At 61.0% G+C, this 12,315-nt stretch overlaps 1 long non-coding RNA gene across 1 annotated transcript in view; it reads left to right on the top strand.

Moving 5' to 3' along the window:
• The first annotated feature begins 4,614 nt into the window (after positions 1–4,614).
• LOC118172148 overlaps positions 4,615–12,315 on the top strand; it is a 14,342-nt gene continuing 6,641 nt past the window's right edge. The window contains exon 1 of the long non-coding RNA XR_004753564.1: positions 4,615–4,625. This is a non-coding gene — a long non-coding RNA (uncharacterized LOC118172148). The remainder of the gene's footprint in view (positions 4,626–12,315) is intronic.

The raw sequence follows: 12,315 nt of genomic DNA, 5'->3' as shown, positions 1-12,315 counted from the left end.
AGCTGGCGGTGAGGTCAGGGTGCGCAGCTCCTGGGCTGGCTTTTGGGGCCAAATCCTGCTCCTACATGCCCAGCCCACCAGCTAGCAGCCCCCCTGCCCTTACCAACGGGGGTGGCTCACACCTCAGCCCCACAGAAAGCGTCTGCAACTGACACCCCCATCACCCCAAACCCTGGTGTCACCCCAGACACCACTGAGATGCAAGCCCAAGGAGGCCCCACAAAGCTGCCCCACTCGTGGTGCTGTTTCATAGCCCCTCACACCCCTCTCTAAGCCCCGTTTCTGCTCGCTGCTGACAACCCCCCTGCACGGCACGAGCCTTTCGGGTGGCGTGCGGTGTGCTGGAGCTGCGGAGCAGCACCTCGGAAGAGCTGCGCAGCCTTTTGCAGCTGGAGACCTTGACTTGGTGACATGCATGCACGTGGCAATCGAATAACCCACTCACGTTTGGAATATCTGCTCCTTAGAGTGCTGCTTTTCTTCTTCTTTGTACAGTTCCTGAAGAGGCCTTATGGTTTCCTTTATTTTCTGAAGCCGCGGCGTTACAGCAGGCTAACGTTTTGCAATTGCAATCCGGGCAGTCGTTGCAAAATGGAAAACCTTTAGCAACTGGTTAATTCTGGCTGGGAAGAGTTTCAAATGCGCAGTTTGGGCGCTACAAGTTATTTCTTGCTAATTGCAGCATCTCGGGGTGACTTCAAAGATCCCATCAAAGAGCAGAAAGCTCCGCACGGGCTGCAGCTGCGGGTCGGGCTGTTTCCACTTGCATCAGCCCGAGAGCACCCACCAAGCTCCCCGCCGAGCAGGACTGACCACGGGCTGCAAACAACGTCCCGGCACGGTCACTCCTCTCCCTGCCTTTATGTAACCTTGCTTTGAAAAGGAGGAAGATGAAAAAGGACAAACATACCGGACAAATTACCACAATTGCAGAAACGTAACGTGTCGACAGCGATTGGAAGAACAGGCTTGGCTTCTGGGTCGTTCTGGGGTTTCTCCCTTAAAGTCGTGGATCCTGAGAGCCTGCTCGGTGCTGAACCTGCCCGCTCCCCTGCCGAGGAGCTGGATGGGGCACAGCAGCCACGCTCAGCCCCCCCCCCCCCAGGCTCAGGACCTGGTGAAGAGCCGGGGAAGGAGCCCCCGGGTGTGCTGAGCCCAGCAGGGAGTGGCTGGCCCTGATGCTGCCTTGCAAGTTGCTCACTATTAAATTATTTTTATCTCTTCAGACTACGAGATTTAATAATAGTGATGGTAGTGGTGAGGTGGGACTGCTGGGGGGCACCCAGGGCTGCGGGAGGACCCCGGTGCAGGGAGATGGGAGCGGATCGCATGCCTGTGCGCCGAGCTCCAAATCCTGACCCACTCCTGCCGCTGCCGCCCAGCTCGGCCTCGTGCTGAGCCCTCGGCCCCCAGCTCAGCACCCAGCGGCGTTGCCGTTAGGAGTCACACCTGGAAGAGGGGAAATCCAGATTAACCCATAGGAAGGGTATTTTTTGTGTTGTTTCTTAAATACCTTTGGATAGCAGCATGGCGCTTTGTTTACACATCGATCCAAGCATCCTAACTGCATAAAACACCCCAGCTGAAAATTGCCCACACCCCCCCCGAACACCCACATGCACACGTGTGCCCTGTGGCTCCTCGAAGACCTGGGGGGGGGCTCAATGCCCCTGCTCCGAGCTCAGGACAGCCACAGGAGGGCTTCAGGCTGGGCGCACGATATCCACGCTCCCATCGCCGTGAGCGCTTTGCCAGACGCGTCGTGTTCGGCGTGTCCTTGAAGGCTCAGCGTCACCGGGGTTAAATTTTAAGCATCCCTCTAAGTGCTTAATGAGAGTCAATGCCCTCGGGACAGGAGGAATGACAATATACACCTTGTTAGAGCATAAAGATAAAGTATTTATTAAGATCAATAAAGGGGCTGTTTTAAGGCACGACCGAGATAAGTTTGTGCAGTCACCGTAGGAGTGCAGCGAGCGGGCTGGGCTCATGTGCGTGCCCTGTGTGCCCTGCGTGTCCGGGGCCCGGGGGTATTCCCAGGGGAGAAACAAAGCCCGACTCCAGCCCTGGGCTGTCACGTAACGTGAAGCCGTGCCAATAAATCGGTCTGCATGGCAGTGCTATGGAGCTGCGGTCCGCATTGCCGGGGAGCGGTGCCGAATGCGCTCCCTTGGATTTTGGCAGGGCATTTGCTCCGGAGAGGCTGGGGTTGCGGTGCCAGGCGTGGGAAGCACCAAAAAGGGAGCAGGGGCCGGGTGCCTCTCCCCGGCCTTTCTCTGGAAAGGAGCAGAGGCATGACCTGGCCGTGCTCTGCACTGCGTCGCTGCCACCGCCACGGCTCCAGCAGCAGGGTTTGGGGCATGGGGAGCCACGGCCATGCCACGAACCCACCTGGGGACCAACCCTGGCGAAGGGGGGCACACGCAGGAGCTGAAGCTGCTGAAGCTGAAGCTTCCCTGCGTGGGGTGTTGGCTCGGCGAGGACACACGGCGAGGACACGACATGTCCTCATCCCGCAGCAGCAGCCGGGCAGCACGACCCCCGGCCCCCCGCTCCGTCACCGCGAGGCCCGCGGAGCGCAGACGTGGAAGCTGAGCTCTGCCACCGAAGTTTTCAAGGAAGCACTTTCATCTAGCAAGCAACGTATTATTAATTTGCATGAGGGTTAAGCTACCGCGCTGGGATGTTTCTGCTTCAAAGCAAGCTGGGGAGCAGACATTGAAGTGGTAACTCAGGCATCCTCCGAGCAGCTCTTAACCAGTCTTCCCTGTTTTGTAAATGGCATTAGTATCTTAGCTGCTTATTTAGAGCTTTAAAAAGTAACCGACTTCCTTGAAGCCATTAAAGCCTAACCTTTAAACTCCAGGAGTCTAATGGTTCAAGCCAAGCATAATGTTGAGGCACATCTGTGATAAATCTGCTTTTAATCTCCACAAAGTGCTTTTCATAGATTCCAACTTTAACGTATTAGGTGTTAGACGAACACACTGAGTGCTAGTAAAATACACCCGATTGTAATCTATTACCTTTTACACAAAGCAGCATTTAGTTTTATTAACTATTGAAATATACTGAAAACTGTTAAAAAAGCACCGTGTAAATCTTTAAGATTCATGCTGTTTGATTTTATGGAGGCCTAATTCCTTGCAAAAGTAGCAGGCGAGCAGCCGGGGCCGACGACTTAATGGGATGTAGGTGATTAGCAGGAGCCTCCCACCCCGCCTCGGGGAGGTGCTGGGTGGCAGCACGGGGGGACCGGGGGGAGGCTTCGAAGGGGTGCTGAGCCCCCCGCCCTGCCCGTGCTCTGCTGGGACACCTGGGGAAGCTGCTTCCTCGGGGGTGAGATACGGGCTCGGGGGCTTCGGGCTGGTGGGCAGGGGGCTTGGTGGAGCCCCCAGCGGGTGCTTAGAGCCCCGGTTCCCCTTTGGGGCCAGGCACGATGCTCGTCCTGCCCCGGCGATGCGACCTGCTGCCCTGCCAGCAGTGGGCTGGCTGCCTCTACAGCACCCCAGCACCTCGCTGGGCTCTTGGCCCCGACTGTTTTTTGGGGGTCAGGGGCCAGGGTCTGCCCGCACCTCGCCCTCCCCAGCGTGGACGTTTCCCCCCGCAGTGCCCGTGCACGTGGCGGCCCCGCGTGAGCCGCGGGAGTTTCCAGCGGGCACCGTGCAGGATGCGCCTGAGTCAGAGCGAGAAACGGCAGGGCCCGGGCAGCGCGGGGGGAGCCCCGGGATTCCCCCACTGCTGCTCCTGGAGGGGCTGGGGGAAACCAAACCCACACACCGGGCTGGGTCCTGCCTCCCTCGGCTGGGGGCTCCCAAACGCACCAGGGATGGGGTGCCGCAGTTTGGGCTTGGCGGCTGGGATCGTCTCTGTCTCCAGCTCTTCCTCTGTGCAGGGCTGATTGTCGGGAAAAGAGGTATTCCAGGGGAAAAAGTCCTTTATGCTGCAGCAAATGATAAACCTGGGAATAATTAGAGACCTACAAGGCCAGAAAGCAGCACAGCAGCAGGTGATTTAAATACACACCCAGGGACCTCTCCTTGTGCCCCACGTCCAGGGGTGCCAGGAACCCGGGGACACCACCAGCTCGGCGAGGATGGGCCGGGGCAGGGCTTTGTTTTAATCAAGGGCTAAATCGAAAAGCGTTGTTCAAAAGGCTGTTCCAGATCTAAAGGGAAATAACTTCTGCAGAGTTTGTGAAGCCAAAATGTGCTTTGGTTCTTCCCCCTGTTGGAAGAGCTGTCGGGAGTTGTGTGTTTTTTCTTCTCTCTCTCTTTCTCCCTGCCTCGCCCTCACACGGTTATCCAACCTGCCGTGAACGCTGGGACCGAACCAAAACTCCAGTGCCCAAACCTCCACACTTGGAGAACATTCAGACCCCGAGCTGGAGCTTAGATTACATCCCATGCATGGCCCCAGCCATGCTGGAAGGCAGTCCCAAGTGCACGTCGCTTCCTGGTGGCTGAAGCTCTGGCTCTGGAGCGAGCAGCGTTCTGCCCAGGGTTTGTCCACCTTCCCCCAAGGCAGAGGCTCCTGTATTTGCACCACACTGCGGTGTGTTCCCTGCACGGTGGCTTTTTGGGGCGTTTTGCACCGTTTCTGCTCCAGTGCAGAGGTGCCGTGGCGTGGCTGGGGCTCGCTTTTGGGCTGTCTTGGGCAACCTCTCCCCTCTCTCCTGCTGCAGCTGGGTAGGAAACAGCTCCAGCAGCTCAGCCCCTGGCACGAGGGCATGGATGGGGAGAGCGCAGCGGCTGCCAGCGCCCGGCGGGGATCTGGGGAGGATGGGGCTGGCACAGCTCTCGGCTCCGCACGGTGGGTCCGGGAGCCCTGTGCACGCATCCCACAGCACCAACAGCGGCACGAGCGTGCCCACGCTCCTCTGCCACAGGGAACAGGGTGGGCTGTGGGCACTGGGTTTTGGGGACAGTGCCCTGGGGACATTGCTCCATCGCCCAGTGCCGGGCAGAGCCAGCTTTGCTCCCCAGCCTTCCCGCTGGGATTTCCCATGTCTTCGAGCTGCCGAGGATGATGCCAGCCTTGGCAAAGCCACCGGGGCTCGGAGAGAGGCCAGCTCACCCAGGCTCTGAACGCACCCAGCCCACAGGCGAACACGCCGTGACAACTGCCTGCAGGCCTGGCTCGCTCGCAAACAAATGCAAAACGCAGCAGGATCACAGGGGGCTCGGTGTTAAGCAAGGACAGGGCGCCTGCTCCCGCCGTGACAGCCAGCTGGGAAATCCCTGTCCTCATGCAGAGGTGCCTGCGCCTGCTAACACCTTGATGCTGAGCCAGCGGGATCAGCCTTTGCATCAGCGGGATCACCTTTTCCATCCCTGGCATCTCCTTCTCCACCCCTGTTCCCCTTTTTTCCCCCCCCCCCCAGGGGGGGGGGGGGGGGGAGGCAGGCAGCTCCCGTCAGTGGGTGCCTGTGCCCACCCAGGAGGCAAACAGGGAAGCGCCACCACCAGAGCGGTTCCCTCTGACCTCTCCTTTCACACTTTGGTCATTTCCTGCTTTTTTGTTTGTTTGTTTGTTTTCCTTCTTTTTCTTTTTTCCCCCATTCCCCATGTCTTTGCCTAATAGTTTTCATTAAACCCAGCTCGTAAACAAGGCACATCCTCCCCTTTTGGAGCCCACGACCAGAGAACTCTTGGCCTCATTTTAGCAGTACAAGGTGTTCCAGTGATTATTACCCTTAAATAATGCGGTTTAACAATTAACAGCTTGTTTCGACAGCATTTGCATTTCCCTGCTACTAAACAAGAGACTTTAATCTCCGCACACAAACGGCGTCTTGTTGGGACAAGCTGCAGGATGCGCGGGCTGCACCATGGGGAGCTGTGCCGGCTTCGCCACCCGGCTCCATCCTGTGCCGGGCTCCCCTCGTGTTCCTGTGGCCCCACCAGGGCTCCCACGGCACCGCCAGGATCCCACAGCACCGGGGCTCCCACGGCACCACCGGGGGTCCCATGGCACCACCGGGGGTCCCACGGCACCACCGGGGGTCCCATGGCACCACAGGGGGTCCCATGGCACCGGGGCTCCCACGGCACCGCCAGGGGTCCCATGGCACCACTGGGGCTCCATGGCACCACCGGGGCTCCACAGCACCACCGGGGCTCCACAGCACCATCGGGGGTCCCACGGCACCACCGGGGGTCCAACAGCACCGGGGCTCCCATGGCACCGCTGGGGCCACCACGAGCAGTGCGGGTGCAGCCGGTGCCGGTGCCTGGGGGCCGGCGGTGCGGGTCGGCGCAGCCAGCGCCTCTGCTCCGCTGCTCCTCGGGCTCCTTTGAACGCGCTGGCTCCAATTACCTCTAATTACACGCGGCGTATCAGAAGGCAGACGGCTTTGAACCCGGCGGAGGATCGGGGCTGTTTCCAGGCGCAGCGCAGCGAGCCGCCCCAGCCGCATGAAAAGTTGATGTTTCTGGTGCTCTTAGGGAAGTGTCTTCTAATGATTTAAGAAAATCGCCAGCGTAGCCGTGAGTCCTCTCCCATGTCAGAACCCTCCTGCAATCCGCCACGGCTCCGACAACCGGCCTCCTCGCGCCCACCAGCAGGGAAAGGCTCTTGGGACCAGGCTGGGGTGTCAGCGGCGAGGGGCTGGTGGGGATGCAGGAAGGGGACAGGGGGGGCTGCGGCGATGAGAGCACGGGGTACCCGAGGGCATAAGAGGGGAGGTGGGGATCCCATTTGTTCCAAGAATGCCCGGTGACCTTTTGCAGGCAGCGCAGATAAATGCTGGGCCAAGCAGCATTGTTCTCTCTTCATACAAGAAATAGAAACATTAATCACCTAACCAGTCATTTATCATGGTTTGGGGGCATTAGTTTGATGGGATGTCATTTCCCATTCGGTTTGTGTGTTGTGGAGGTTGCATTCAAAACACCTTCAATTAGATGTAACTAATGATACCGAGCTATTTTAGGGCCTGGTGATCCCTTCCAGCAGGAGGCTGCTGTGACTGCTGCCGGAGCGACCAGACCACCTCGGCCACCCCTCAGCAGCCTGACGGCCAGACCCTGTTTGCTGGAGGAAAAGCCAGGCTGGGGCTGCCTTTGGGTCCTGCAATGGGCTCTTGCCCTACACTGGGTGAATCATGACCCCCTGGGAGCCCATGAGCTGCCTGTTCCTCCTTCCTCCCCAGCTGCTCAGGAAGGCAGACCCAGGAGATCAGCAGCTCCTGACCCTCCTCATCCTCCACAGAGCTGCTGCACGAGGCCGGGCAGCTCCTTGCACCCAGGTCAGAGGCACCCGAAGGTGGGCGAGACCTGGGGGGGTGCCGGGAACACCCCACGAGCTTGCCCAGCCCGTGACGGCGAGCACCGTGCCGGTGCAGCCTTGTGAAGCGGCCGTGTCCAGGCTCAGGGCTGCGTCTGGCTCCCGGCTCGGCTGCGGGCTCGTTGTGCAGCGCGGGGAAGGCACGTAACCTCCCGCCGCGCTCATTTGACTTGAGAGAGCTGTTACGTCTCCGAGTGGAGAAGCACCCCTAATGACCCGCGTTATGAGAGGCTGCTCGGGGAGTCATAGCAGAGCTGGGCAGATCAGAGGAGCTTCGTGCAAACAGCTCCGTCATCCTGCCTCGCGGCTGCCCTGCAACACCCTTATCTCTCCCAGACTGGGGCAGCTCCCGAGCAGAAGCTGCCCATTGTGCCAAATTGCCCGGCGCAGCAGGCAAACACTCATTAGGGGCCGGGTGGAGCCAACCAAGCCCTTACTCCAGGGCCACCCCGAACCGCAGCAAAGCCGGGCTGCGGCACCAGCCTGAGCCGTCGGCACGGAGCAGAGCGAGCTTCGCCACCGCAGGTCGCAGCCAGGGCTTGGCCGTGCCTCGGAGAAAATCTCTTGCTGGGAGAAAAGAAAGGAGCTGCCCTCCGGCCGGGCGCGCAGCTCCCACCGCGCCGGTCGTGGTGCTCCGCGACGCTCGCCGGCGAGGCCCCCCTCCTTCAACCCTGCTCCAAAGCAAGCCAGGGAGAGGCAATTACTGTCCTTTGAGAGCGGGGTGATTTACTGCAGCGCCTGCAATGATTCATTCGGAGCTCCCCTGGTCTGTTTGGTCAGGGCCGTTTTGCAGGCTCGGGGCTCGGTTCCTGCTGCACCATCGCCGTGGGGTTTCTCCCGATACGCGTGCGCAGCCCGTGCGGAGGGGACCTGCCCGGCTCCCATGCCCGAGCCCCCCGTGTCCCCCCTGTCACCAACAGGATCAGGGATGGGGCTGAGCCCATGCAGTCTCCTGGCCTGCCTGGGTTCCCCTGGACAAGGGAGAGAGGCCAGGGGGAGAGGGAAGGACCCCCAGCACCGATTGACCCGGCCCCAAGGATCTGTCAGCACAGCAAAACCGCCTGGAAGAGATGCAGTGAGCTGCCCCGGCTGGCAGAGAAACCCCGAATCACTTTTACAGGCTGGAGAGCCTTTAAAAACCCAAACGAGGCCACTTGCATGTGTTTGTCTTGTCTGCCAGCTTGGGCTTTAGCGCAGGAAATGTGGCCAAGGAGATTTCTTTAAACAGAAAGAGACCCTGCCTGGGGTGGTGCAAGGATCTGGGGCCAGATCCTGCTCGGCTGCGGGTGCAGGCTGAGGGTCCTGCCTGTGTCCCAGCGGTGATCCTGGGGGTGCCCCCCCGGGGGCCACGAGCGGCACCTGCCCTCCTCGCGCTGCTTTGCCAACGCGCCCGGCCCTCGCCGCATCCTGCAGCAGCTGTGGGGGCTCTGCCCGGCTTTTTTGGGGGGGAAACACGGGCAGCAGCCACAACAGCTCGGGGGGGCTGGGGGGCGACCCGCTGCTTACTGAAACCGCTCCCCGGGGGCCTTCCTGGCCAGGCTGCCGCTCCCTCGGGACGCCGCAGCAATGCTGCTTGTTATTCACAGAGCCCACGCGGCTGCGTTTCTGCCCGGGCTCCAGGCAGCGCCCTGGCTGTCTCTAACGAGTGTGAAGCCTTTCTAAAACTTTCCGGCGAGCTGACAAAGTCCTCCGTGATGTAGCGGTCCCAAGTATTTGCTTGATCTGCTGTTGCCACACATTCTTCCGAGAACAAACACGCAGAGCGACGCGCGCACGTCATTCTCCTCCGGAGAGCTGGCTCCTTTTCTCTGGTTATAAACCAAAGCTGACAAGTGTCAGCCCTCCTGCCAAATCTGCACTGACTGGCATTCTCATGAGTGTTGGTCAAACAGTGAAATCCATTCATTTGTCTAAAAGCAAACCAACAGCATTCTCCTTGTCTCGGGCTGGAACAAAGCCTGTGCCTGTCTGCTCCCAGCGCCCTTCCCGCGCGTTGGGGCACCGGGCGCTGCCCCCCCCCGGCCCCGTGGGGCAGCACGGCCGCAGCCCCGGCCCCTCGAGCGCTGCTCAGCGGGGAGCTTTCAGGGAGACCTTTGGGCAAAACCAGAAACCTGAAATCTTGGTGTATTTTGAGGCAGGGAGGCGGCAAGGCAGGTGCTCTGGGTGGGCTCTGCGGGGTCACCGTGCCTCGCTGCTCCCCTCCTGGTGGAGCAGCACCTCGGCAGCCCAGCACCATGTCCCCATCCCCAGGACCCGCGTCGGCCCTGGTGCACCCCGGGGCTTCTCACCCCCTGGCCGCAGCCGGTGGGTGCTTGGTGCTGCTCGGCTGTGCGTGCGCGCTTCGTGTTCGGTGAAGTGCTGCTGAGTGCGGTGCTTCAGCTCCAGACCAGCAACAGGCTGAGCAACAGGAGCATCTCTCTGTTGTGGAGCCTTCAGGAAGCTGCGGGTTGTTGGTTTTTTTGTCGTTGTTGTTTTTTTATGTTGTTGTTGAGACGTTGGGGATGTGCTGGGAGGAGAGCAGGAAGCAGGGTGAGCATGGTGCAGGTCCACAGCACCCGCGAGCAGCTTGGCGCTCAGCTGGGACAAGTGACGGCTCCGAAGGCCAGGCCGTGGGTGCTGCTGCTCCCGCAGCCCTTTGGAGCAGGATCCTGGCTGCCGGGGCTGGGCATTGCCCCCGCGGTGAGCTCCGCAGGAGGGGACGCCTGGGTGGCATCAACCTCCAAACCAGCACCGATCCCGCCGGGGGGGGGAAGCGGTGGTGGAGAGGATGGGAGGCGACGGGGGCCTCTCCGCCTTCCATTTCCCTCTGGCTTTGATGCAAGTCCTCCCGTGTCCTCGCCGGCAGCACGGAATTGTTTGTCGCTTCGCTGAGAGCCCAGCGCCGTGGGTTGCTGGGGCAAAGCAAAGCCTTTGTCTCGGCCCCGCGCTCCAGCTGGCGTGCGCATGAGGCTGGCGAGCGTCACTCAGCCCAAACAATGCTGGAGCCCCGCCAGCGCGCCGGGGCATCCCGAATCCCCCGGCGGCTCCTCGCTCGCCCTGTGTGTGGTACGGGGCTGGGCAGGGGCGTGCCGGGGGGTCCTGCTGACAGTGTCGTCCCCCCGTCCCCCCCGTCCCCTAGCCAAGGCTCTGTCCCCCTGCACGGAGCCCAGCGTGCCGCAGGCTGGCGGGGGGTGCGGGCACCCGGCTGTGCGCGGCCCTTTGGAGAGCCACCCGTCAAGCTGTGCCCCGTGCTGGGCACTGCCTCCCGTTTTGGTGACGGAAATGTGGTTTTGTGGTTGCTGGAAAGCGCTGGCAGGGCCTTGGTTCACGTGGGATGGGCAGAGCCCGGGCAGGGCCAGCCCTGAGCCTGCCGCTCACCTGGGCACGGGCTCCCTCTGCTCTGCTGAGGGGGAGAAGAAGAAAACGGGAAAACCCTTGTCGTTGCTCAGCAGCTGCACGGGGCTGGCCCTGCATGGAGCTGGGCCGGGTGGTGTGAAGCCAGAGCTGTCCTTTTCTGCAGCTTTCCTGCAGCCCCCAGCCCGGCCTGCCCCACCGCGGGGCTCCCTGGGTGCTGCACCCGTGGGGGACCAAAAGCTGCCTCGTGCCTCCCGCAGCGGCTCCAGGCGTGCCGGGCAGCTCGGGGTGAGTGCCAAAAGCTCCCTGCTTTGGTCCTAAAGCACACGATTTAGGGTCAGGCTGTGAAGCAGGGATTTTTCGGCCGAGGATCGGGGTGTGCTGGGGCGGAGGGGTGCTGCCCACCCGTGGGGCTGTGACCGCAGCCCACCGGGGGGTGCGGGGAGCCACGGCCCCACGAGAGGCGGCAGCAGCGGCTTGGGGAGAGCAGTGGGGTCGCTGCCAGGGGCTCGAATCCTCATTATTCCTCCGAAGGGACACCACAACACGGCTCCTACCCGAGAGACACTCGCTGCGACCGAAACCGATGCTGAGCTGTCGCCGAAACCCGTCCCAGGCTTAGCCCCAGACGAACGCGCGCGGCTCTCGCGTATCGGTGGTAAAAGGCTTCCTGTTTCAGAGCTCCCCAAATCACGGGGGCAGCGTGTTGTGACATTTCATTAGCCACAGAGAACAGCTCGAGAGTGCTCGGCTGAGGAGGGAGCGAGCAAACCCGGCAGCAGCCGCGGTGCTGAGCGCTGGGGGCCCCACGCGGAGCCCCCCAGGGCTGCGGGAGCGGGGTCCGCGCACCCCCGGCTGAGGGGGGTCGGCATCCCCCAGCAGCAGGAGGGGGGCTCCGGGCACCGGGCGGGGGGCTCCGGGCACCGGGTGGGGGGCACGGGGGGCTCTGCCCGGAGCCGGTGGAGCCCGGCAGGGGCAGCCCCCCCGCAGCGGCAGCGGGGCCGGGGCAGTGCTGAACTCTGCGGGCTCTGCTTTGCTTTTTTCTTTTTCTTTTTCCTTTTTTTTTTTTTTTTTTTTTTTTTTTTTTTCCCCTTTCCCCAGCCCTAAAGCATGTTGTGTCAGGTTGGTCGTGACACTGCAGGGCTGTTTTCCTTTCTCTTGCTATCGCTGCTATCAAGTAGGAGTTAACAGCTCTTGTTTATACAATGACTATCTGGCCAGAGGCTGATTTAATACCTCCCACTTCTTTTAAGTGCAAATAGACTCTAATGTGTGTATTAGGCTACTTGAATGGCTGTTCTGGTGAAATGCTCGCTTTCCAAATAACTTATCTGCAGTCAGCGCTGGGGAGAGGGGAGTGCAAACTTCTTCAGAGTTTAGCAATAATAAAAAGAAAACAATCCGCTTAATATTTCCCTATTTGCTTGGCTCAGCCTTTAGTCACGCCGAGCCTCGGAGGCTTCCAGCCGCCGGAGCCTTCTGATGGGTTTGCGGGCCCTCTCCCGCAGCCTCCCCCACCAAAACCCATCCCATCCCATCCCATCCCATCCCATCCCCATCCCATCCCCATCCCATCCCCATCCCATCCCCATCCCATCCCCATCCCTTCCCCATCCCCATCCCATCCCCATCCCCATCCCATCCCCATCCCATCCCCATCCCATCCCCATCCCTTCCCCATCCCCATCCCATCCC

This window comes from Oxyura jamaicensis, chromosome 10 (assembly GCF_011077185.1).
Source record: "Oxyura jamaicensis isolate SHBP4307 breed ruddy duck chromosome 10, BPBGC_Ojam_1.0, whole genome shotgun sequence".
NCBI classification, from domain to species: Eukaryota; Metazoa; Chordata; class Aves; order Anseriformes; family Anatidae; genus Oxyura; species Oxyura jamaicensis.
This window is presented reverse-complemented; position numbering and strand designations above follow the sequence as displayed.